The 26115-nt window shown below is 35.6% G+C and overlaps 1 protein-coding gene across 1 annotated transcript in view; it reads left to right on the plus strand.

Moving 5' to 3' along the window:
* Positions 1-6882: 6882 nt before the first annotated feature.
* LOC133835900 (uncharacterized) overlaps positions 6883-26115 on the plus strand; it is a 73359-nt gene continuing 54126 nt past the window's right edge. The window contains 2 exon segments of the mRNA XM_062266061.1: positions 6883-6935; positions 8163-8372. The gene's annotated coding sequence lies outside the window, so the exon portion shown is untranslated.

Below are 26115 nucleotides of genomic sequence, written 5' to 3' on the forward strand. Positions count from 1 at the left end.
TGTTTATACAGAATTGCAACTCGAGTATGAAATTTTTCAGAATTCGTTGAAGAGTGACTTTATACCACATATAGTATATACTTTATACCATATATGTATATTTATACTAAATATTAATTTTTTATTTCGAAACGAATGAAAAGAAAAATAATCATTCAGAATATTGAAGAGTGACATTTAGAATTATATTTAGTATATACTATATACTGCATATCATATAGTATGACTTTAGTTTTCTTGCAGTTTCTCAATGGCTTGTTTATGCTGACTTGCAACTCGAGTGTTAAATTCGTCAGGCAACTTTCAATGCGACGCCGCCTATCGAGCCGAGTTGCATGCGGCTCTGTTTTGTGGGTCACGGTGGACCAGTTTTTTGTGGCAGGAAGAAATTTACAACAACCGCATGTTGCGCATATCATTTGGAGCACTTACCCAAACACTCACACTCACACACACACTCACATTCATTCATACATATACTCGATCATTTTCGGCAGCGAGTGTGTTGCACAAGATTTATGAAATTAGCAACCGTTAGGCGAATGATCTTCTCTGCAGTCAATTCACGTTTCCAGACAGAAAAAGAGAGAGAGACGTGTCTGCTCATAATACTTCAACGTGTGAGTGTATTCATATGCACTCGATCTATTCGTTTGCTCTAAGCCGCCTTCTTATGCAAATTATCTAGCTTGAAGGCGAGTTGAATAACTCGCATTCAGTCTGGTCTGAGCTGCTCTTATGCCTAATTTCCGTTGTCAATTTCTGATTCTTTATGGCAGCCACACAGCTCACAGCTCAGAGCTCATCGTGAGTCGTCGCGCTTCGAGACGAGTCGAGTCGATTTGAGTGAGTGTCGAGACTTATTAGAGACACTCTGGCATAACTCAGAGCTGCAGCTGCAACTGCAACGCGGCTATTTGATGGGGCCTTGCCTCATCGCTACATTTCTTGGCTACGAGTATTACATGATGACTTGCAAGCGAAGACTTCCCCCCTTCTCTCTTCCCCTTTTAGTCTTTGCGGCTTGGCTGTCTTTCGGTTTGCGTGCAAGGCGCTTATAAAATTCAAAAACGTGGAGAGCAAACTTTAAGCTGCTTAACTTGAAGATACGCTGTAAAAAGAGGCATGAAAAATCACAAAAATGGAGCAAAGAGTGAAGACATTCTGTTGCTTCAATTCTATCACATTCCATAGTAGTAAAGTTGTCTTCAAAAATCGCACAGTATTCAACTTTATTAAAATTATAGTATTTTTAAACTATTTTCTACCTTTTTCTATCTATGAAGCAAAGCATAAAAAGTTACATTAGTTGAACTTCTAAATAGTGAAACCTAGCTAGAATTGTCATTTAAAAGGGTAAAGCCATATTCTACAAATATATAAAAAATATACCGTAAAATACTAAAATATACCGATGGCTATATTTAGTATATCAATATTATATTACATTTAAAATATACCACCAAGTACAAAATATACCCAAAATACTAAAAAATACCAAAAGACGGTATTTGGTATATCGATATTGTACTAACATACAAAAATATACCATAAAACACTAAAATATACCGAAGGCTATATTTAGTATATCAATATTGTATTACACTCAAAATATACCACCGAATAAAAAATATACCGCAAAAATACTAAAAACAAGTAAGAAAGTTACAGTCGAGTGTGCTCGACTGTGAGATACCCGCTACCCATTTTTAATAAAGGCAAAATATTGCGGTATCATTTTCAAAATATACCGAAAATACTAAAAAAATACTAAAAATATACCAAATGGTATATTTGGTATATCGATATAGTACACCATTCAAAGTATACCATAGACGGCACAATGTGCCAGATTGTCGGCCAAAGCAACTCAGACCCCTAGTAAGTAGGCGTTTTTCCCATACAAAAGTATTTCCTTAATAACTTCCACAATTTTTATCTGATCGCAACCAAATTTTCAGGAATCATAACTATTACAGTAGTTATTGTATATACCAAAATTCGTAGCTCTAGCTTTAAAATTACACTTGTTATTCGATTTTTTTGATTTGCGGGGGCGGAAGTGGGCGTGGCAAAAATTTGAAACAAACTTGATCTGCGTGCAAACATAACAAATGCTGTCGAAAAAAAATTATAGCTCTATCTCTTATAGTCTCTGAGATCTAGGTGTTCATACGGACGGACGGACGGACGGACAGACGGACAGACGGACAGACGGACAGACGGACAGACGGACATGGCTATATCGTCTCGGCTGTTGACGCTGATCAAGAATATATATACTTTATAGGGTCGGAGATGCCTCCTTCTACCTGTTACATACATTTCCTGCCGGCACAAAGTTATAATACCCTTCTACCCTATGGGTAGCGGGTATAAAAATATACCAAAGGTTATATTTGGTATATCAATATTGTAGCACCTTCAAAATATACCACCAAGTACAAAATATATATATGTATATACCACAAAATACTAAAAAAATATACCAAAAAGGCTGTATTTGTTATAACGATATTGTACTAACACACATTCAAAATATACCATAGAGCACAAAATATACTATATTATCAGCTAAAGCAAGTAAGACTCAAATGCGGTGCACAGGGAAATAAATCTAGATTGAAAAATTCAAGATTTTTTTTTTTTAATTTTCGCTCTTGATTTAAGAATAAATCTTCTTGATTCAATTTTCACATATAAACTATCTTGATTCAGGATTTCAGTCTTTATTTTAGCATGTAATTTCTTTTTCATGGGAGTTTGTTGTAATACAAAAGTTTTTCTTAAATAACTATAATTAAATAAAAGTAATTTCTATATTTTTCATTCTCTGCATCGTGCTTAAGAAATTAGTCTTCACAACCCTTTCTTAGCAACGTTTCTTCTATCAAAATGTGAATCACAAACACTAAAGTTAGTGCTGGCAATTGTTATAAACAAAAAACACTGGCAACAATGTAAAACTTGCTGCGAATTATAAAAGCAAAATGAAGCAAATATGCACAACATTTAATTTCAATATTATAAAAGAGTCGATTTAAATTTATGCCGCCCAAAGATGTTGTTGATTGATTTATAATTTATAGCAAGGTATAATTCACTCCTTCTCTCAAACTGCGGTTTAACTTTCCAATTTGCTGTGGGCTCTGCATTTGGCTATAAGCCAAAAAAATAAGGCTCGTATATTACGCTTGCTTTCAAGCCAAACAAAGCAAAGCTGTCAGCACTGAAGAAAATCAAAAGGCATGCCCGAAAATGAAGCCAAAGCTGAAGCTGAAGCTGAAACTGGGCAAAAATGACGCCACAATCTTTGCAGCGAAAATGCATTTTAACCATTTACCATACGAGATTGCAGCTGCCAAACAACAAACAATTACTTTTGCTGGGCTTGGCTTGGCTCTGAGAGATTAAACTTTGACATTCTTGAGTGAGAGATTTCGACATCTTTCTTGCTGGCTTTTTATTAGCATATCTTTAGGAATTTCATAAGAAATGATGTGCTCCAGTTTCGCATTCGAATTTGAGAACGAAGCGAACTGGTTCTTGCGGTTTACATCTTGGCCACGTTACTCGTAAGTTACGTTGGCTGCTTTTTATGGCACTTGTTACCTGCGCAGTGAAAACAGTTAGTTCCGATGCCAATAACCTGAAATCCAGTTGCAACTGCGTAAAAGTAAAGTACTGACTAACTGGAAGATAGTCTATTATAAATTATATGTCTCGAGTGTTTAGATAGCAGCTAGCAAAACATGAGCTAAGCGCCTCCAAACTGAGCAAACTGACGCAACTTCCAACGCCTTCAGCCATAAGTCACACACAAACACAAAAGAGATAAAGTTCTGGGGGAATACTTATTTATAATTGTAGCATAAATGTTCAGAGGCTTTTACGTCTATGACATCGACATCAAGATCGAAATAGCAGCTGACTCAAATTGGGAGCACGGCACGTAGAAAACCCAAAAAAGAAAAACTGTTGACGCTGACTGATACTGACTTTAGTAGGGCACTCTTCTCGGTCGCTCGTTAGCTGTTCTTTCTAATTGGATTGTGAGCAAAAGCGCAAAGCCAAACGGCAAACAGAAGACAACAAAACAGCAGACAGACAGACAGACGGACAGACCGACGGGCGGACGGACAGACGGACTGAAAGTAGTGAACAGCAAACGAACTACAAGATACTCGTAGTATTCGCACAATGACATGAGAATGCGTGTATCTGAACACAACGCTCACTTGCGCATATTCTGAACAAATGAAAGGCTAAATACGAATAACGACTTTTACTAGTTTCTATTTATATATATGGCAGGCCACACGATACTCTAACAGAGCTCAAGGGTCTTCACAGTTCTTGGAGCAAGCAGCGTAATTTCTCATTTAAATCTTACATTCCATCTCGAAAATTTGTCTACATTCTTTTTGAGATAAGATGATATAAGAAGAGATTTGATGATGTATAGTATTTGTTATTCCAAAAGTTCTAAAGAACAAATTTATTTGCTGATGTATAGTATTTGTTATTCTAATAGTTCTAAGGAACAAACTTATCAAAGCATTCTAGATTAAATGAAATTAATTTGTTAACAACTAGATTAAAAAGCTGTTACTAAATTAAAGATTAATATCTTATATAATACGGAAAAATTGAAATTTGTTCTTCTTTAGAATCTTCTTTCTTCCTTTTAATAAGAATTTTTTGAATCTTTATTCTATTAAACTGTATTGAAAAAAATATATCAGAAATGAAATTTCAATGATCTCTATTATATTTCAAACTATAGAAACAAAATACATCAGATTAAATGAAATTTCAATGATCATCATTAAGCAATTTATTCCTCAAAATATGACTAAGCTCTTTTAATGGGTAATGACAGATTAGAAAACTCTCGTTAAAGTTTTCGCTATTCGTTTATTCTGTTCACAAGTATATTATAAGCTCTTTTAATGGACAGACTTAGACATAAATTTAAAATAAAACGGAATGATTAAAATTTGTTCTTTACAGTCTTCTGTCTTTTCTATTATTACCAGATCTTTCAATACTCATTATATTTATTAGACCTATATTTATAGAAACGAAAGATGTTAGATAAAATGAAATTTCAATGATCTCTATTATATTTCAAACTATAGAAACAAAAGACATCAGCTTAAATGAAATTTCAATGATCTTTCTTATATGTTAAACTATTTATTCTTCAAAATATGATTAAGCTTTTTTAATGGGTAATGACAGATTAGTAAATTCTCTATATTTTATGCTTAAGCTTAATCATGATATTGTTTATTATCTATCTATTATTGTTAAGCTTTACCGTGATCAAAAGTACATATTTATGAAGATAACTAATTTTGATGTGTAACTTAAATAATTACTAAACATCTTTTTAGATTATATATTTCTTTTATTAATGGATCCGTATTAACTTTTTATCTTACAGAAGAATTCTTGCGCTGTTAGGAATGGATTTAAACCTAGAAGAATGAATCATTTATCAAAGAGTTGGACAAGTGTATCTGGAGTACGTCATGCCGCTGGCTAAGTAGACAAGTAGAGAAGTCGAGAATGGGAATGAATATATCAGCGAGGTAAGAAGCGGAAATGTCAGGTAACAAATTTACGAGCATTGGCCGATGGGTTCATTCCGTTTGCTGCTGCTGCTGCTGTTGCTTTTGGCAAGGCTGTTGGCGGTGAAGCGTTCAGCAACAAGTGGCCGGGTCAACAACAACAACAACAACAGCAACAACAACAAGAACAGCAAACACAATGAGAAAGCGGCGTTCTAATCACATTAGCACACTGACCAACAATGGGCTATTAGAATGAAGCGTTTGCGAATCAAACAACAAATTGCGACCCGGCCATAATTACTGCGATGCCGTAGTGCAAATATTTTATGCCCACGATCCATTGTTCGTCAGCTCGACTTGGAGGTGTTCACAGACCAGAGACCAGGCCAATGAGCCGTTGCGCAAGATTTATAACGCCTTTGACCGGGGGATCTGTCCAACTGTACGTATACGTAATGTGCTGGTGAGGCTTCCGTTAGAATCCGCCAGCAATTGCTTTAAGCCGAGGCGCATTGTACTCAACGTAGTACTTATGTGGGTCTAGGTCGAATACCCCGCCTCACCTCGCCTCGCCTCGCCTCACTTTGCTTTGCTTTGCTTCTGTGTGTGCAGCCAGCTGAGAAATTCTTTGGCGTCCGTTTTCGTCTATTTCGGTTTCGCCTTTATTTTTTTCGGTTAGTGTGTGACACAAATTTTTGGGTCCGACGCGACGACAAGCGAAATTACAATTCGTCGAGTTGAAATAGGGTAACACACAATTTGTGGCCCCCCTCCTGGGTCACAGCACCTCCTCCTCCTCCTCCTCTTCCTCCTCCGTCACTTTGTAAGAAACTCGTTTCCGTCTACCTTGGCTTTTGTTTTTGTTGCATTTACTGTTGTTTCAGCTGTCGCCGTTGCCTATACCGTTGATTACAATTATTTTCAATTAAATTGTGAGAGGAGCAAAGCAAAGCCAAAAAGAAGCTTTTTTCACAGTCTGTTTACATTTTGTATAAACTAAACAGCTGTTTAGCTGAGAGAGCGCACGCCAAACTCACGTAGTGAGAGCAAGCGCAAGTTGAGAGAGCGCCACAAGAGAGAGAGCGAGCGACGTCGTAAATGAAAAGCTAAGCCCCCTGCAAAACTTTTGTCAATTGATTGAGCACTAGCACACACACACACATACCATCGTACAGTCGCAGTTCAACTACAGCATACGTAGGTAAAAGCAAAAGCAAACGCAAACACAAAAGCAAAGACACAAGCAGAGGCAAACGCAAAGCCCCACTAACAAAACTCGACGAGCCGCTGCTGTGCCGCAGTCAGTTGTTATCGGAACTTGGTGCCGCTGTGATGTCCGAGACGTCGACGCGCACGGTTCGTTTAGTGTTTGCGCTGTGTGTTGTTACTTTTGTGTTTAGTTGTTGGGTTTCGCCGTTTGCGCTATTCGGTTCGGTTTTTGGTTTTAGGTCTAGCCAGCCTCGTCTCGTCTTGATTGCGTCTCCCTCTTACCTACTACTATTTCGACTTCTACTTCTGCCTGTGGCCTGTGCTTGTGCGCGCTCTCTCGCTCTGGCTCTCTGCGTCTCTCATCTTTCATCTCCCACGCGCGCTAGCTTTAACCTCTCTCACGCTCGCCTCTCTTTTGACATCGCACAAATACAACACATTTTATACAAGTTGCGGGCTGCAAAAACCACAAAAAAAGTTTAATAATAAAATAGCCAATAATATTTTAATACTACAACTGTTGTGCAGTGCATAAATAATTCTAAAAATATCCAAATACTTTGATAACTTTTACACACCAACACACAGGCACCACACTATAATAATCAATTCATAGAGAGAAACCAACAACAATTTCTTTGGCAGCTCAAGTTCACGGATCGTTGTTGTTGTTGCTGTTGTTGGTTTTTTGCGTTGGCGATTTGGTTGTCAAAACAACAAGATTTTTTGATGTGCAAAGTGAAATTGTTTGATGCGGTGAAATTGCTTGCAATAACAATAAAAAACTCAGTACTGAGTACTTAAGGCGCTTAAAACTAGTAGAATAAACAAGTCGAAGCATGTGTGTGTGTGTGTGTGTGTATATCACCGGTGTCTCTCTCCCACTCTACCGCTCCCACACTCTCCATCGCCACCTCTCGCTTTGTCTGCTTGTCCGTTATCATTATCGTTTGTGTTGTTCTGCTTTGAACTAAACAGCGGTAAACAGCGTATGAATGAATAAAGTCGAGTACAAAACGTGTACTACAAGTTGCAGTTGTTTCTTTCGTTGTTTTGTGTTGTGTCTCGTGTGTTTGTGTGTGTTTGTTGATTGCATTGTTGTTCAATTTGCTCAGTTGCCAGTTGGTGTTTTCCCACTGTGTCAGCATTTTGATTGCAAGTGTGTTTTGATAAGGAAAGCAGTTAGTCTATTTTCTATCTCCTCCTCAAATTTCTTATCTCTGACCCCGCGGTCAACTGAATAATATGTTATATATATAATATATGAATACTTGGCGTGTGCAAAAGTCTCAAATTGTTCGCGAGTGCAACTGAAATCTATATGTGTAATAATAATGTATAATAATTTCATTGGCAATTGCATTTAATTCAAAGCGGAAATAGTTACAGATAAATAAAATATATATACAAGAGATTGCAACAAATGAAAAGAAACTGCACATAAATTATTGTGAGTGCAATAAAGCGTAAACAGTAAAAGAAAAAGAAATTAATAACATATATATGTAAAAAAGTTACATTTAAAACCTCATCGCATTGAAATTGAAATTGAAATCGGAATCGACATCAAAACGTTGGAGTGTGGTAAGTTAATCGCTAATTAGCTAATTAGCCACTTAGCTGTAGCTTAGTTGTAATCAGTCTCCCCACTCCCCCCCTCTCTTCGTTGCTTCCTGGAAATTCCTCGAGCTGCCAATTTTCGAGCAGCGTAAAAAACGGCTAGAAAATCAATAAAGGCTGACTTTTAATGCCAGTCTGTGTGTGAGAATGTGTGTATGTGTGTGAGTGTGTGTGTGTGTCGGTGTCTGCTCCTTGCCTGCCTTGAACTCTGGGGCTTGTTAACGCTTTTCATTAGCAACAGCTGATTGCACAAGCTGCTGACAAAATGACCTCCAACCACAGCGCTCCCCACGCACTCGCTGTCACCTTCCTCCCCCTTCTGAATATCCTAACCTTGGCGCCCTCTCACTTGCCAAGGGGGGTGTGGCTGCTGCTGTGGCGCCTTATTTATGTTAGTTTCTGTCCCCAGACAACGTGACGCGATGCGACATTTGTGTTGTTTGTGTTTTTCTGTTCCACATGACTTAGTTGCGCCCAATCTCCGCTCCCATTTGCATTTCCCTTTTGACACGCCCACTTGGGACTGTGCTTAAAGTGGGCAGCACTCTTTAGCAGTGAACAGTGAACAGTGCACAGTGTTCAGCTCTCAAGTGCTGCATTTGCCACTTCATCATGTCAATCAATGTCGCACTGCAATGGGCTCTCCTTCTTCTTCTTCTTCTTCTTCCCTCTCTCTGTGTGTGTGAGTGTGCGTGTGTGTAACAGTGCCCTCGTCAAATCAGGCCAACAATAAACAACAAACTCACACCAGGCGCAAACACACAACACAACAACAAACAACAGCAGCAGCAGCAACAATAACAACAATCAAAAGCTTTGCTTGTTTTGACATTTGCCACGCATGCGAAGTTCTCATCCTTCTTCCTCTCTCTCTCTCTTCGTTTTACGCTCTCTCTTGTTTTTTGCCAGCCACGTGATTCGCTCTCATCCTCAATCTCATCCTCTCAGCTGTCAGCTGCACTTTGACTTTCTTTCTTAAGCTCCAGGGCATTGAAAAGCTTAGACCACCAAAAAGCTCAAGCGGCTGTTGCCAAGCCAACGTCAATTGCATCCTTGAGAGCTTTTTTGTGCCAAGTCACTCTGCAAATTCCTATGCACTTTATTGCTTTCTTGACACTTGTTGATGTCATCTCAAGGGAAAAGAAAATATTTTTTCTCTTTAAGCAATTTCTGCAATATTTACTTTAGTTGAGTTTAACCTTGACATCAAAAATAACTCTATAATTAATCTATAATTAACATATTTTTAAAAAGCAAATATTATAATCTCTTAGAAAAACCAGTTTTTTATATTTAGCGTAGCTTGGCGTATTCAATAATAACATTTACTATTTTTAAGCAAATCTTAAATATATTTTATTAGAAATCAGAATGAAATTATCTTGATTTGAGTCAAAATTTTCAACATTATCACTGAGTTCTAATTGAAATTGTACGGAGCTGTAAATATATTATTTTTTAGTGATATCTTTTTTATAAATATTTTGAAATATAGAATATATTTTCTATATATTATATATTTCTATATATTAAAAACATTTACTATTTTGATGTCAACTATAGTTAAATAAATGTTTCATATATTCTTTTAGATATCACAACTAAATTAGCTTGATTTGAGTTAATCTTTTCAATATTATCACTGACTTTTAATACTTATGTAAGAAACTTTGAATATGTTGTTTTTTAGTGAAATCTTTTTAAGAAATATTTTGAAATATAGAATATATTTTCTATATTTTATATATATACATACATTTCTATATGTATACATATTCAATAAAAACACTATTACTATTTTGATGTCAAGTTTAGTTAAACAAATCTTGAATATATTCTTTTAAAAATCAGAATTAAATAAGCTTTATTTGAGTTACTCTTTTCAATAATATCATTGACTTCTAATACTGATGTAAGAAATTTTAAATATTCATACTGTGTTTGAGTGAAAGAGTGTTAGTTATAGCTGAGCTCATTCTTTATTCTTATACTCAACCTGAATATTATGAAAGATATTATAGTCTTTTAGAAAGCTTATTAATCTCAGCTTTAAGTGAGTTCATCCTTTTGATTAATCACTTCTTTGCCTGTTGACTTCTTTGACTCTTCCCATGGTATTAAACTCGTTTATGCGCTGAGATGACTTTGCCAGTTTGTTCATCGCATCGCATCGCGTTGCCTGTTGCACTTTCACTTGGCTCAGTCGCATTCTAAAGTGAAAGGAGCTACTTACTCGAACGTTCGTATGTTAAGAGTTGGTGCTTTCTAAACTACAGCCCCTTACTCTAAAGTAGTTGGTGAATCGAGTGCCCATTCACAAGCCACTCAAAAACACACTCACATTCGTATCTACGAATAAACAAAAAAAGCATACGCAATGTAAACTGATCGTGCGCCTCTCATGTGATCTTAGCACCCACGAGTATTCAATGGATGAAACCAGAGCGAAACAGAAAACAGAGAAGCAGAGAAATAATAAAAACAGCAACTGGCCTCAAACATTCTATTTCAATTAGTGTAACTGACCTATGCCATTTGTAGTGTGCGGAACATTAATCAGCACGTTTTTTTTCCAGCTCATTGTTGGCCTTTGTTTATAGCCCCAAAAAACAACAGCAACAACAATAACTGGCTCAAACATTTGGATGAATGTCTGCGCAATCCGTATTCAATTCATATTTTGTTGGGCAAAGCTTCACATGCTCGCAAAACAATAGTTGATTTTATTTTTATGTTGAGTTGAAATTCAGTATTTTCGGAGGTTTCTTTTTACATCGCTGAAAACTTCACTTAAGCTGACATTTACTTAGCGATTTGTGTAAAATGTGTACTTTAAGAGTCATAAATCTTGTAGTTGCTGATTGCGCTGTTTTTTGTGGTTTTTTTCCTAGCTTCGAAGTCTATTAAATCGTTTAAGTTGCGTGCTTGGAAGCACTCTTAAATCAGTTACTTAATCCAACAGCAGCAGCAAGAGTAAATTTATCTAAATAATTAGGATTAATCTATTCAATTTGCGCATTTCACATGTTCGCACAAGTTAAGATCAGCATGAAGTTATTCGACTGTCACATCGATATAACAACTATATACTATATATATAGTATATAGTCGATGTGGTCTGAAGTCATCAAGAGTCACGCGAAGCGAGAGCAATATATCATTGTTATGTATCGGAATGAATCTGCTGTAATTGCCCACAATTTTCATTTGATCAATTTTAATATAATGTTGTTTGCCGGCATTTGATTGCATTAAAAATTGACGAGCTGTCCGCTTCTTTATGATATATTAGCCATGGGGAAATTCATATCGAATCAAAACTGGAAAAATGACACGCGATAAACATACAGCAAAATATTAAGCCAAACGATTTATTAAATGTATTTTTGACATTGACGTTTAATACCTGCCACAGTCGCAGTTTCGATTGTTTCTGTTGTGGCTTTTTATATAGTCACATGAGGGTTCCCATTTACCGTTACCTGACTGATACCACGATACCAAGACCCAAGACCAAAGAACCGAGCCCAACCCAAAGTACAGGTTCTTTGTGTCGATTTCTTTTTCTTTCCGACCGATTCTCTTCCGACTAACTGTTGTTTTAACTGCAGCATAAGATAAACACAACAAAAAAGAAAACGAAATAATGCAAGCACGCAGAATTATACAATAAAGCACATTACTCGCGATTTCTTCATTTCCATACTCTGCAGAGGGTCTTATAATTATGTCGAAAGGTGTGAAACTTCGCTTATTCCGTCGTTCCGTCCGTCCATGCGATTATTTGCCAACTAGTTTCGCACTCTTAGAGTTATCCTCATAAAACTTGCCAAGCTAGCTTATTTTTTTAGTTCCCCTTCGATTGAATATATAAATGCTGACTATTTCTTAGAACTTTTTGTTTATTAGGGTATTTAATTTGCAGCTTGCTAAACTCAGCATTCCTTTCTCATTATACGTTATTTCGTTTTAATGTTTTTTCCAGTTCTCAGTTTGCATTGAAAAGCAATTTTTGTCATTATTTCGCAATTTATTATAAATTTTAAGTTGAATTCCCTCGCTTCCAAGCTTAATGCTCGATTTATGGCAAGCGAAACTTTCTAAAAGCTCAAATCTAAGCGCGCTTCGCAAGGATTCTGCATAGATGGCGCATGGAAAGTTTTAAGCTTTTTGTGGACAGGCGACGTTTAGAAAAGCTTTTCGTCGACATTCACCTGTTGCCTTTGAATTTGACGTGTAAGCTTCGGCTTCTTGGTAATTTCGTTATCAGCGAATGTGGAGCACAATTTACTGATAAGAAGAACTCGCTGATTAAATGATATCATTTTGCTGCAACTGCAGTCAGCTTTGTCGAAATATATATAATATATATAATATGCTTGTGATGTCGACACATCGCGTGGGCTTTGAACGAGAAAAGCTGAGGCAAGAGTAACTGAAAAATAAAAGCAGAAACAAATAGTAGCAACAACAATGGCAATAACAATAGCAATAACAATAACAATAAGCATAATAAGTAATAGTAATAAATTATAATGAACTGAAGACTGAAACAATTGCGAGCTAAGTAAATGTCACGTTTATGTAACGACGTTTGCGAAATGAAATAGTCTTTTCTATTAGCAACAAATCTCCCCCATCGAAAAAAACAAGTAAACTTCAAAGGGAGCCAAGCCGATAAATGACAATTGTCGATGCCCAAATTTGTTGTGCTCTCTGGCAGCAGGAAATCAACTAGAAATAAAAACAAAATATTGCAAGCGGCACCCGAAATAAATGACGTGACATCAAAATAACAAAAACGCCAATAAACAGTGACTGCAAAATGTAAACTACACAGAAACGTGCGAGACGCGACGAGATTTGCATTGAATGTTAATGAACGAGCACACAGAAATGATATGTATATAGTATAACATTATGTAGATCAAATATAAATATGTATAGCAAAGAGTGTAGCGTCGGGTGTTTTGGCCAATTTATATAATTTGCGTGTTTAGATAATTTTGTTGAAATGTCTTTCGAAGATACATCAATTAGCTGATTGAGAAAGTTCTTTCGCATTGATTGAAATGAAGTCATTGATCGTTGTCTTGCATTCTTCTATGGTATATTTAGAATGCAGTACTATACCAATATACCACATATAGCAAATGGTATATTTTAAGTATTTTTGTGATGCATTCATTTGGCATAATTTAAAATTTATGCCACACTGTTTTGCTTTAGTCATATCAATATACCAATTATGTTATTTTGTATATTTGTATTACCAATATACCACATATAGCCACTGGTATTTTTTTTTTTAGTATTTTTGTGGTATATTAATTCGGTATATTTCAAAATTTATACCACACCGTTTTGCTTTTATTCATATCAATATACCAAATACAGCGTATGGCATATATTTAGTATTTTTTGCGGTATATTAATGCGGTATATTTATATAATTTGCGTGTTTAGATAATTTTGTTGAACTGTCTTCCAAAGATACATCAATTAGCTGATTGTGAAAGTTCTTTCGCATTGATTGAAATGAAGTCATTGATCGTTGTCGTCGTCGACGTCGTGCATTCTTCTTGGAATGTCTTGCATGAGAACCGGTTGAGTACCAGAAAAGAAGAGAACGACCCGGGCAATCAAAATCTTGTGCGTTCTACATAAATTTGCATATGCTTAACAAAGATACAAGATGGTCTGGCAAACTTTTAGTTATTTGATTTTTATTTACAGTTGCAGACGAGTTTTGTCGTTGAGGAAAAACCACTGTGAAATAAAATAAAAACAAGAAACAAGAAACAAAACTTTAAAAACTGTGTCAATGAAATTTTCGTGCATTAAATTGCAACAGCAAATGAAATACATAATCACAGTCGACTGTTTCAATACCCTTACCCAAAAGAAACACGCAAAGCTGGTAATCAATTTGAATCTTGACTTTAATTGAAAGCCCTCAATTGATTTGTCTGAGACTGAAGACAATGTTTTCTCGCACTCAATTAATGCAAATTGCTTAACAATTTAACAATCGAGAACCGAGAATTCTCTCATACTTGAGAGTGGGAGAGAGAGCATGAACACTTCGACCTAGAGAATGTAAATAATCTCGTTTCCAAGTGATTCACAAACTTGTTTATTTTCATGGGCTGACCTCCCAACAGCTCCCCAACAGCCATCGACTTTAGTTGTTGGGTATCCACGATTAGTTAAATAATTGGCTCGTATCATTATACCCGCTACCCATAGGGTAGAAGGGTATTATAACTTTGTGCCGGCAGGAAATGTATGTAACAGGTAGAAGGAGGCATCTCCGACCCTATAAAGTATATATATTCTTGATCAGCGTCAACAGCCGAGACGATATAGCCATGTCCGTCTGTCCGTCTGTGTGTCTGTGTGTCCGTCCGTCTGTCCGTATGAACACCTAGATCTCAGAGACTACGAGAGATAGAGCTATAATTTTTTTTCGACAGCATTTGTTATGTTTGCACGCAGATCAAGTTTGTTTCAAATTTTGCCACGCCCACTTCCGCCCCGCAAATCAAAAAATCGAATAACAAGCGTAATTTTAAAGCTAGAGTTGCGAGTTTTGGTATATATAATAATAACTATAGTAGTTATGATTCCTGAAAATTTGGTTGCGATCAGATAAAAATTGTGGAAGTTATAAAAGAAATACTTTTGTATGGGCAAAAACGCCTACTTATAAGGGTCTTAGTTACTTTGGCTGACAATCTGGTATATTGAGCTGTCTATGGTATATTTTGAATGTGGTATTATATTGATATACCAAACATACCATTTGGTATATTTTTAGTTTTTTTTAAGTATTTTCGGTATATTTTCAAAATGATACCGCAATATTTTGCCTTTATTAAAAATGGGTAGCGGGTATCTCACAGTCGAGCACACTCGACTGTAACTTTCTTACTTGTTTTGAGTTTGCATTGGTGTAAATTATGCTCAGTTGAACGTAACTCAAACTAGTCAAACTACTCATGAATACACTCGAAGTCTCGAATACACATCACACCCAGTCTCAGGTCTCGTTTCCATATTTGCTGGGCGAGCGCTGTGTGTTAAATACCTAAAATAACTTATCTTCCATTAGTATGCAAAGCAGCGCATCCGACACTGGAGACCAGGAAGCCGCAGCACATGCCAACAGGGAGGGGAAACTACAAGAGGGGAAGGGTCTTGAATGTCGGATCTTTACTTTGTATGCCTAGCTTGTTACATTTGTTGTATCATCACAGTCGAAGTCGCACTTGAGGTTTGTTTTGATTGCCCAGTTGTGAATCGTAGTTGGCTTTCACCAAAGCCATTCCTATGATATTCCTTTTCGGTATGTAGATTATGATTTTTATTATTATAAGCTGCAGTGCATTGTGCACACACATTTCCGTTGCACTTAACGATATAATTTTAATCGGTCGTTGCACTCTCTCTCTCTCTTCAAATGAGAAAGTAACTGCAGAGACCGTTAGATACTCCACAAGCAAAAGTTACGATACATAAAATAGAACTTTTGATTTTCTAAACATTTTCTCCGTCTCATGCGGTTGTTATTTTCTTTTTTTTCGACACTCAATAAAAAATTAAAGCACTTTTGTTGTTTGCGTTGATCTTGATATTATTGTTGTTTATGCCATTAAACTGCATGATTAATCAAAAATCGAAATTTTAATTGACGCTAGCAAAATGTGAAAATCATGCGAGTCAAATGAAGCACATTAAGCGTCGTCGCTTCGAATGTTGTGCTGTGTGTATCTTTAAGATACAAACGATTCTTTGGCTGTGCCAGTGACACAGAAGCCAGAGATATTACTTGAACAAACACAAACAGAACACAGAGCAACCAAACATTGGCTGCTAGACGCTCACCTGGGGAGAGCGAGTGAAAGAAAGAAAAAGATACAAAGATGGGAAAGATAGAAGTTTCTAGGCGGAAAGGTTAATGAGTTATAAAAGTCTGTGTAGTGTAAACGATACGCATTATTAAAATCGCTTTAGTTTAGCGCGTATGTCTTGTATTTTTCCTCATATGTCGGATGTAATTTAGTTGCCAACTGTTTCACATACTGTGTGTGTTTGTGTGTGTGGGACAGATGCGAGTGAGAAGATACGAAAAGATACTAAGAGATACAATTTTCTTTGGCTTCTTTTGTTACGCTTTCCAGAACATGACTTGCGATATTTTCGGGGCATGGCTTTCATTTTTTGGTAGCTCTTAGAATTTCACGCCAGCATAGAGACATCTCAAAGCAGAACTACTTATAATGGCATTTATTTAAAGACCAAAGCGAAAAGTCTCAATCTCAGCAACCGAAGCGGCAGCGAAACGACCCAGAAACTGTGTCAAACATTTTTACAAAAGTGCAAAGCTCATGAACAGCAGAACAATACCAAAATGGGGGCCAACAAACGGGGCAGCATTTAGGCGGCTCAACAAAAAAAAACTTAAACTTCCACAAAATACAAAGCGTAACTGTTTTTTGTAACTTTTTTTTTCGGCCAGAGCTAGAGCCAGTGCAGGTGAAAGAGGCAAGGCAGAGGACGTCGTAATTAAATCTTATAGAATACTGGATACTCAAAAAAAAAAACACAACAAAAATAAAGTAACTAAATTGCTCCACTCTTGCAGTAACAGCAACGGAGCATTGGCCATGCTTGAGTTGGTACTTACGGTATATATTTATATACCCACTACCCATAGGGTAGAAGGGTCTTATAACTGTGTGCATCCATGAAATACCTGGTATAATTTATGTAATCTATGGTATATTTAGAATGTGGAAATGCCTGGTATATAATAGTATTCTTTAGTATATTTACAATATAGAAATGCATGGTATATCTTAGTAATCTATGGTATATTTAGTACTATGCCAATATACCGAATATAGCCTTTGGTATAATCTTTAAGTATTTTTGCGGTGTAGTAATTTGATATATTTTAAAATGAATACCACTCTGTTTTGCTTTTATTCATATAAATATGTCAATAATGTTATTCGGTATATTTTAAGTACTTTTGTGGTATATTATTTTGGTATATTTTAAAATAAATACCACACTGTTTTGCTTTTATTCATATCAATATACCAAATATAGTATCTGGTATATTTTTAGTACTTTTTCGGTATATTAATCTGGTATATTTTAAATTTAATACCACCCAGCCTATCTATTATTCATATAAATATACTAAATGTATCGTTTGTCACATTTTTAGTATTTTTGCGGTATATATAATATACCAAATTATATTTTAAAATGAATACTGTACGGTTTTACTCAAAATGGGTATCTCACAGCCGAGCACACTCATTCTAAGTCGTTATTATTTGGGGCTAAGCATTTTGGATGTGGAAAACTCGTTGAACAAACAACACACTTGAAAAGCGGCGGCAGCAGACGAACCGCAACCAGCGTGTTGGGCTCAGAGCCCAACCTTAAAATGCTCGCTTAGCATTAACAGTGACAGTCGCTGGTGTTGTGGGCTTGGGGGCGTGCCGCGCCCCCGTTTCCATCTAAATACTTGTGTCGCAATCTGCAGGCAACCTTTGGATTAAACCTTTGCCGTCGCTCAACCACAAATAATTTCAGTTCTAACAGCCGCAACCATTTTCGTAGCTGACCCGCGAGTTGTTGTTGTTGTTATTATTATTGCAGAATCTGATTGATTTCAGCGCTGCTTTTTTTGCCAGCCCCAGACAGACAGAGAGACAGGCAGAGGGACAGTCAGACTGTCTGGCGTATAATTGAAATGAATTTAATTTGGGATACACGAAATGGAAACGCATCTGCGTCGCTGTCATCCAGATTGTTTCGCTTACATTAATTGCGTGGCACGTTGATGACGCACATTGTTCACGACACACGACACTGCGTACTTTGGGTGCCACACAAAAAAAAACAAAAAATGAGATTTGACGCCCACTCAAGAACTTCAAGAGTAATAAAGTAGATAGAATCACAGTTTATTTTTATATATATTTCCTTTTTTTTATGCCCCCCAAAGTAAAATGAGTACTCCACACACACACCTTCCTTAACAACAAAATTTGAGAGGTTTTCGCCATGGCCTTCAACTTTTCGAGCTGTGCGAATTTGCATTTTAGCATAGCAATCAAGTCTGCAAAAGTTGATGATAATTGAATCTGAAATCTCCATAAATATTAGTTGCAGACAACTTGTCTACTCGTTGCTTGTGTTGTGTTTTCTGTTGGCCTCTAAAAGTGTTGCAACACTATCTCAAGTGTGAATTGAATTTGTTTAGAGATTACACTCGATGGGAGAATAGCAAAACATATTATTATTACTCGTATCTTGGGTAGTTTTGATGAGATCACTGCATGAGCTCATTTTCTATTAAATTATTTAATTATTAATTAATTTATTTGCCTCTGCTACTATATCAAAGTGTGGCCCATCACTTTGATCGTAAAAGCCTCTTCAGACTCGGGTGGTAATAAATAACAACATGACTGAAGAACACACTTCACTCCATTCCATGCTGAATAATTAACAAGTAAGAACGAGTGTGCTTGACTGGAAGATACCCGCTCTCTATTTTGAATAAAAGCAAAAAAGTGTGGTATTTTTCTAAAACTATACCAAATAATATACCGAAATATATTAAATATATGTCAGATTATATATTTGATATACTTATATAGTACTATATTCAAAGAACAGTATAATTAGTATACCACAAAAATACTGAAATATCAAATATTATATTTGGTATATTGATATGAATATAAGCAAATCAGAGCGGTGTTATTCTTGAAGTATACCTAATAATATACTAAAATAAGTGTGGTATTATTTTAAAAATATACCAAACAATATACCAAAATATTTTAAATATATGCCAAATTATATATTTGATATATTTATATAGTACTATATTCAAACAATGATATAATTAATATACCACAAAAATATTAAAAATACCAAAGATTATATTTAATGTATTTATATAAATAAAACCAAATCAGAGCGGTATTATTCCTAATAATATACTAAAAAAATATACCAAAGGCTATATTTGGTATATTGCTATAGTACTACTTTTGAACTATGGTATATTAATACACCTAAAAAGTACTACAATATGCCAAAGTTATATATGGTATATTAAGACACTACAGCATTCAAAATATACCATAGAGAGCTGTCTCTAAGATCTAGGCGACAAAGGACAGACAAACATGGCTATAATATTTCTTCGGTTCACCCTAATCAAGAATAAAGAAGGATGCATTTCTGATTCCATAAATTATATAATTTAATTTACTTCCTTCTGCCTGTCACACACACAAAGTTATAATACCCTTCTACTCAATGGGTAACGGGTATAGAAAATAATATTATTGAAAGCAGACCTTCAATTTTAGTTTGCACGCAATAATATTATTCTGCTTACAGGGTATTAGCACTTATTGCAAAATACTGTTTTGCCGATAAACCCAAATAAATAGCGTGAAATTGTTTTGCTCTTACAGCACACACAAGTAAATCTGCTACAGCTCACTCAGTTATGTATAGTAAATGTTTATTACAAAGACCATTTTATTTGGGCTTGTGTTTGCTCGTCCATGAAATGGCAGTTCGAAAAGCGCATGTCAGCCAAATAATATTAAATAAAAAAAACAACAAAAATGAGAGGAAAAAATCTGGAAATTTAATTTCAAAATATTACATGCATTTTCGGATGTTATTTCTTTATGCAATAAATGGCAACTTCCGTTTGGCATTTTGGTATAAAAAATGTGAAAGAAATGAGAAAATAAATTAATACAATATGTATTTAAATGCCCAATGGGGGATTATTATTGGCTCGGAGGAGAAGTTGCATTTATTATGCGGATATTTCGATAGCGAGCCAGCTTGAAAATCATTTTTACGCATGACCTCAAGTCAAGTTAATATAGAATGGATTTTCTTTCAATTGAGTAAATATAAAATGTAATAAAATGTTGAATTTTACATGCATGAGTATTTTGTGGTATTTGTAATAAATTCATCTTGCCTTCTCTGTGTCTCAGAATTTATTCTTAAGATTTGCTCATTATAATATTTAAATATTATAAATAGCTTGCGTCCCATTTTTGTTGGGCCTGACATTCTTTGGTAATCGCATTACGTCGCGATCTATTTGAGACAAGTTCATTATGCTTGTTTGTCTAATGACTTTAATTGTTTCTCTCAAGGGAACCGCTTGATTATGTAAATGCGAGGAGCTGTGTGTAATTGTTTTAAATCAAATTAAAATACACACCCCGTCCGTCCCATTGTTTCTCCTCTTTTTTGCTGTTTAGATCTGTGCGCTAAGAGCTTTATACAAAAATAGTCTCCTCTATTTATAATGCTCCAATTTGTTTTTGTGTACTGTGGCTGGCTGCTCAGTTGCTCACGATGATGATGATGATGATGTTCATGCTGATGTTGATGTATTTATTTCTAGTTTAAAATTAAACGCGACGCAAAATTTTGTCGAAATTTAATTTCGAGTTTCGCAATTTGTTTACTTTTAATTATAAGACCGCAGCGTTGAGCGATGCGGCAGCAACCGAGACCTTTGATAGCCCTCGATTGTTTTTTTGTGCTCTCGCTTTTCTCCTGTTCTTGTTGTTTTTTATTTTCAGTGGAGCGCTGCCTGTTTATCAATTTTCAATATTGACCTTTGCCTTTCCACCTTTTTCGCCTTATTGTTTGCTTTTTTAGTTAAGCTGCATTAAACACACACACACATACATCAACAACATTTGGCTGGTGTTTGTTTTTGTCTTTGTCTTCACACCTTTGGCCACTGGGAGCTAACGCAATTTGTTGTTGTTGCTGTTGTTGTCGTTGTTTTTGCGGTTCTTGCTGTCTACCTGGCGACAACTGCGGCAATAGAGCGAGACACCAAGAGAGTGAGAGTGAGACAGAGACAGACCACAACATATTTGTGTAAAGTTTTTTGGGGAATTTTGTTGGCGCTGACACTTTTCTCTCTCTCTCTCTCTCGATTGCTGAATTTTTCACGCTCTTTGGAAATTTTTTTAGTAGATTTGCGCGCCATGTCAATTGGATTAGAACAACAATTTCGAATTTCGAGGCGAATTCAAAGTGAGCCAATTAATTTGAAGTGCAAGCCATAAACAATGCCGTGTTGTTCACTGATTAGTCACCGCAATGCGGTGCGGTGAAGTGCGGTGAGTAGCTGGACAGCAGCTGATGATAAGCGGCAAACGCACTTAACCCAATTAGCTAGTTGGCCAAATGATGATAAAATAATTGCATTTAATTTAATTTGATTTGATTTCAATTGAATTGCAAGAAAGCCAACAAGTTGAAGCAGCAGACGAAGTCGAAGTCAACGTCGAAATCGAACTTGAACACAAAGCAGAGACGTAGAAAACTAATCACTCCCCATCTCTCTCTCTCTCTTCAGCTTGGCTTCTGTTGTTCTTTAATTTCATTTTCAAGCCGCGCTGATTTCTATTTCAACTTCTACTCGCTTCTCTCTTGCCTCGTTCTGCTCTTACTTTCTAATGAGACTTGAGTTTCATTGAAAGTTCAATTAGCGTGTGCACCGAGCGAAAGTTGACGCAATAGCTGCGATGGGAAATTGCAGAGACAGAGACTGAGACAGAGACTGAGAAAGAGACAGAAACAGAGAGAGGGACAGTTTGCTGATAGTTTACTTTTGAGCTTATGGAATTTATCCCTTAATCGCACATTCGACCATTTCTAAATGCGATTGAAGTAAACTCTTTATTTTTGAAATGCATCATTTAAGCTTTTTTCTGCTCGCTACCCATATATATACCACATACACATGTTGGTATATTTCAGTATATTTTCGGTTTGGTATATTTCAATGCTTATACCATACATTCTTTCTTGCTTTTTTTTAAACATATGCCTTTTAACATATTTCAGTATTTTTGGTATTCTAATTTGGTATTTTTAAATACTAATACCGTACCATATACACATTTTGATATTTTCCAGTATATTTTCGTTATTTCATTTCGGTATATCTCAATGCCATACATTCTTTCTTGCTTTTTTATTAAACATATACCGTTTGACATATTTCAGTATTTTTTGTATTCTAATTTGGTATTTTTAAATACTAAAACCGTACCATATACACATTTTGGTATTTTCCAGTATATTTTCGGTATTTCATTTTGGTATATTTCAATGTTTATACCATACATTTTTTCTTGCTTGCTTATTAAACATATACCTTTTCACATATTTCAGTATTTTTCGGTATTCTAATTTGGCATTTTTAAATACTAATACCGTATTTTCTTACTTGTTTCCTTTTTAAATCATTGTTAGATTAGAAATTTAATTCAATAATTTGCTGGACTGAAAATGCATGAAGTATTTAAGCAACGTGTCGTATACTTACTATTGAGCTTATTGAATTTATGCCTCAACATCCATTCAACCATTTAAAAAAAGCCAAAGGCTATTGTAATTTAATTTGTTAGAATTTTCGTTCAACAGCACTTGATAAATCAATATACCAGTACATTCAGTATTAATTTGATATATTTAAGTACTAGTACCGCACTTATTTGTTTTCTTTTCACATATTTGCTTGATTAGAAATGCAATTGAACAATTTTGTGGGCTAAAAATCTGTAAATTCATCGTGTCATGTAATTGATTAAACGAGTTACACAAACACTTTAAACATATAACATCCATTGCAGCAGTATTTTTATCCGACTGCGAAAAATCTAGCCATATGATTGACATTGCAATTTTGTTGCATTCCCCGGAAAATATAATCAAAAAGTTTCGCGACACTTCACGTGTGGGAAAGCGTTTTTTTTTTTTTGTATTGTGTGGGATTGTTGTTGTTTAAATTGGTTTAACCCGTTGTTATTCTGTGTTAGTTTTTTATTTTCATTTTTCATTATGATTGTGCGGCTGTGTACAGATTTTTATATTCAATTCTTTTTTGTGCGTTCTCTCTGGCGTTGTGTTTAAATTGTTTTGCTTGGCGTATGGACAAATTAATATTTGATATATGTTTGTACATATGTCGGTATATTTTGTATACGCAACACTGGATGCGAATTTAATTGCTTATGTGTGGTTGTACTTTGATCATTCCATTGAAATCGAGTTTGCAAATTATTATTGATTTAAATACGCTCAACACACAGAGAAAGAAGTTCAAGTGGAAAAAACTGATCATGCACCTGCGAAATCGGAATCAATTTATGAAATCGGAATCGGAAAGTATAGAAAATCAAAGCCTCTTTGTTAGCGAATGTTTTTGGCTGATTTATCAATTGTGAAACGCCCCAATTTGCTATTATTTATCATGACAATTTCGAGTAGAAATATTTCTGTGTAATTTGCTGGTCTATCGAATTCTCGAATCAATGAAATTTATGTAGTAATTTTTGTTGTTGCTGTTGTTGTGGTATAAAATAAAATTCAATGAAAATGAAATGAAATGGAGATGTGATTCTGTGCCTCAGGGTTTTCACTCCCCTTGAATTTCTCTCTAATGAAATCGGATTGTTTTGTGCAAATTTCTCTTTTTATACTGCTGTTGCGAACGTGATATAAATTACCGGCGTTATTAAAATTTAATTAAACTGAATATGAAGTGAATGCACAAAAGTTATTACAACAGCAACAAAAATAAAAAAAACATATGAGGTGGTCATAAAAAATGGCGAGCCTTTGTGAATGACATTTTTATTTACAATTAATATTAACTTTAACACAGCAGCATAACTTTCGAGAAAACAATTAATTGTTTTTAATTAAACATTGATTTTTTCCATAATTGAGTTGCACTTAGCATAGAGAATAGAGAGAAAGTGAGAGAGAATTAAATGTGGGTAATTGCACACATAAAAGAAAGTAGAAAATTTAATTCTGAGAGTAATAAGTTCAGTAGTTTTCCCATCGATGTCGTGTTTAATGGTTTATTGATACTGTGGCCTATTTGAATTAATGATATTGTAATCAGTTATCGCTATGGTGACAGCCTGCATGTCAATTTTGCTGTTACACTCGATGTATCTGTCATTATTAATGACACATTCCGAGTCCAGAGTCAAGTCTTTGGGTCATTTGGCCATTTGGCCATTACCAGCAGGTTGATAAGTTGGCTACTGATTAACTTAAGTATCTGCTGCCATGAAGGTGTTTATTAAAAGTAGTTTCAACACCGCTTCTTAAATTGATGGTCTAATGAAATTTCCACATGGCAAGCGGGCTTTGATTGTTGCTTCACTCAATGCTAATTGTAGTTTGTGTTGTATTTTGTTGTTTTCTTTTGTTGCTGTTTGTGTTTGTGTTACCCAACAGCTCTTGAGTTTTGCCCACTTTAACCTTGCTCTGAGCTTGGCGCCTAGCTCATTAAACTCGAAAGAGTCGCATGTCAAAAGCCATTTGAACTCTTGCCTCTATTTGGTATTAGATCTCCATCCCATGACTCACCATGGGGCTGCCTTTAACTTCCGTCTAGGCCTGCTAATTATTTTTATGGCATTTTAATGGCTTAATTAAACAATTTACTTAGAGCCCCCAAGATCGTTTAATTATGCAAGCAGCATAGAAGAGTGAGAGAGAGAGAGGAGTCGCAGACTCAAAGCCAAGATGCAACCAATTAAATGTTCATTAAAAAAAAAACTAAAGCAAAAAAGAATTGCAGCTGCTTGGCTTTGGCAGCCACAACAAAGAATCTAATTGTATATCAAGTGCAAGTGTAATTGTGGGTGCGATTGTATGGGTGTGGGTGTATGTACGTGTGTGTGTGGGTGCAAGTGTGTGTGGTGAGCGAGTGCATTTTATGCGCCAATAAGCAATTCATAGAGCCAAAGGCGAATGCAATGCCTCACTCGTAAACTAATTCAATTAACAACTAAGCAGCTTAACATTAAGTGCCCACAGTGCACAGTGCACAGTGGTTCGGCCTCTATGTTGTATGTGGTAAAATGCTTGCTGCAACCTTTTATTTTATGTAACAAAGTCTAGAAAATAAAACAAAATAAACTTTCACATTTATTTTTAATATAAGCGTTGCACTTACTTTTTTGCTTCCTCCTTTTTGATAGTGTTGGATATTGGGCAAAAACATCGATATATCGATGTTAAGCCTACAGTTGAAGACATCGTATCGATGCTTAGTATTTTTTGGTAACATCGATAAGTCGATTTATCGTCGATAAAAAACAAACAAAAATTAGTTTTAACATTTAAATTAAGTATAAACGATGCATTTACTAATTTGCCTCTTCTTTTAATAGTTTTGTTTATTGCGCAAAAACAGCGATACTTCGATGCTGTATCATTGAAAGCATTGTATCGATGCTTCGTTTTTTCTCCAGAATATCGATACCGCCAAAACTCTAGCAACTGCGTCTTGCAAATGAACACGTGTTCACTTCTTCTCTTCTCTTTCAATTCTCTTTTGAGCAGGTCCCGTTACATATGTATGTATCCAGAAAAATGCGGCTTGCTTGCGCATTTTAGAGGGTTACTTTTTGCAAATTTTGTCTTGTTATGAATGCTGTCCTTGAATTCTATTTTGAGCAAGTCCCGTTAGATATCTAGAATAAACCGGTTTGCTTGGTAGATTTCGTTACTTTTTGCAAGTTTTGTCTTGTTATGAATTATGTTTTGAATTTTGACCCATAGCTCTTTGTTATGAATTATGTTT

The sequence above is a fragment of the Drosophila sulfurigaster genome, chromosome 2R (genome assembly GCF_023558435.1).
Source record: "Drosophila sulfurigaster albostrigata strain 15112-1811.04 chromosome 2R, ASM2355843v2, whole genome shotgun sequence".
NCBI lineage: Eukaryota > Metazoa > Arthropoda > Insecta > Diptera > Drosophilidae > Drosophila > Drosophila sulfurigaster.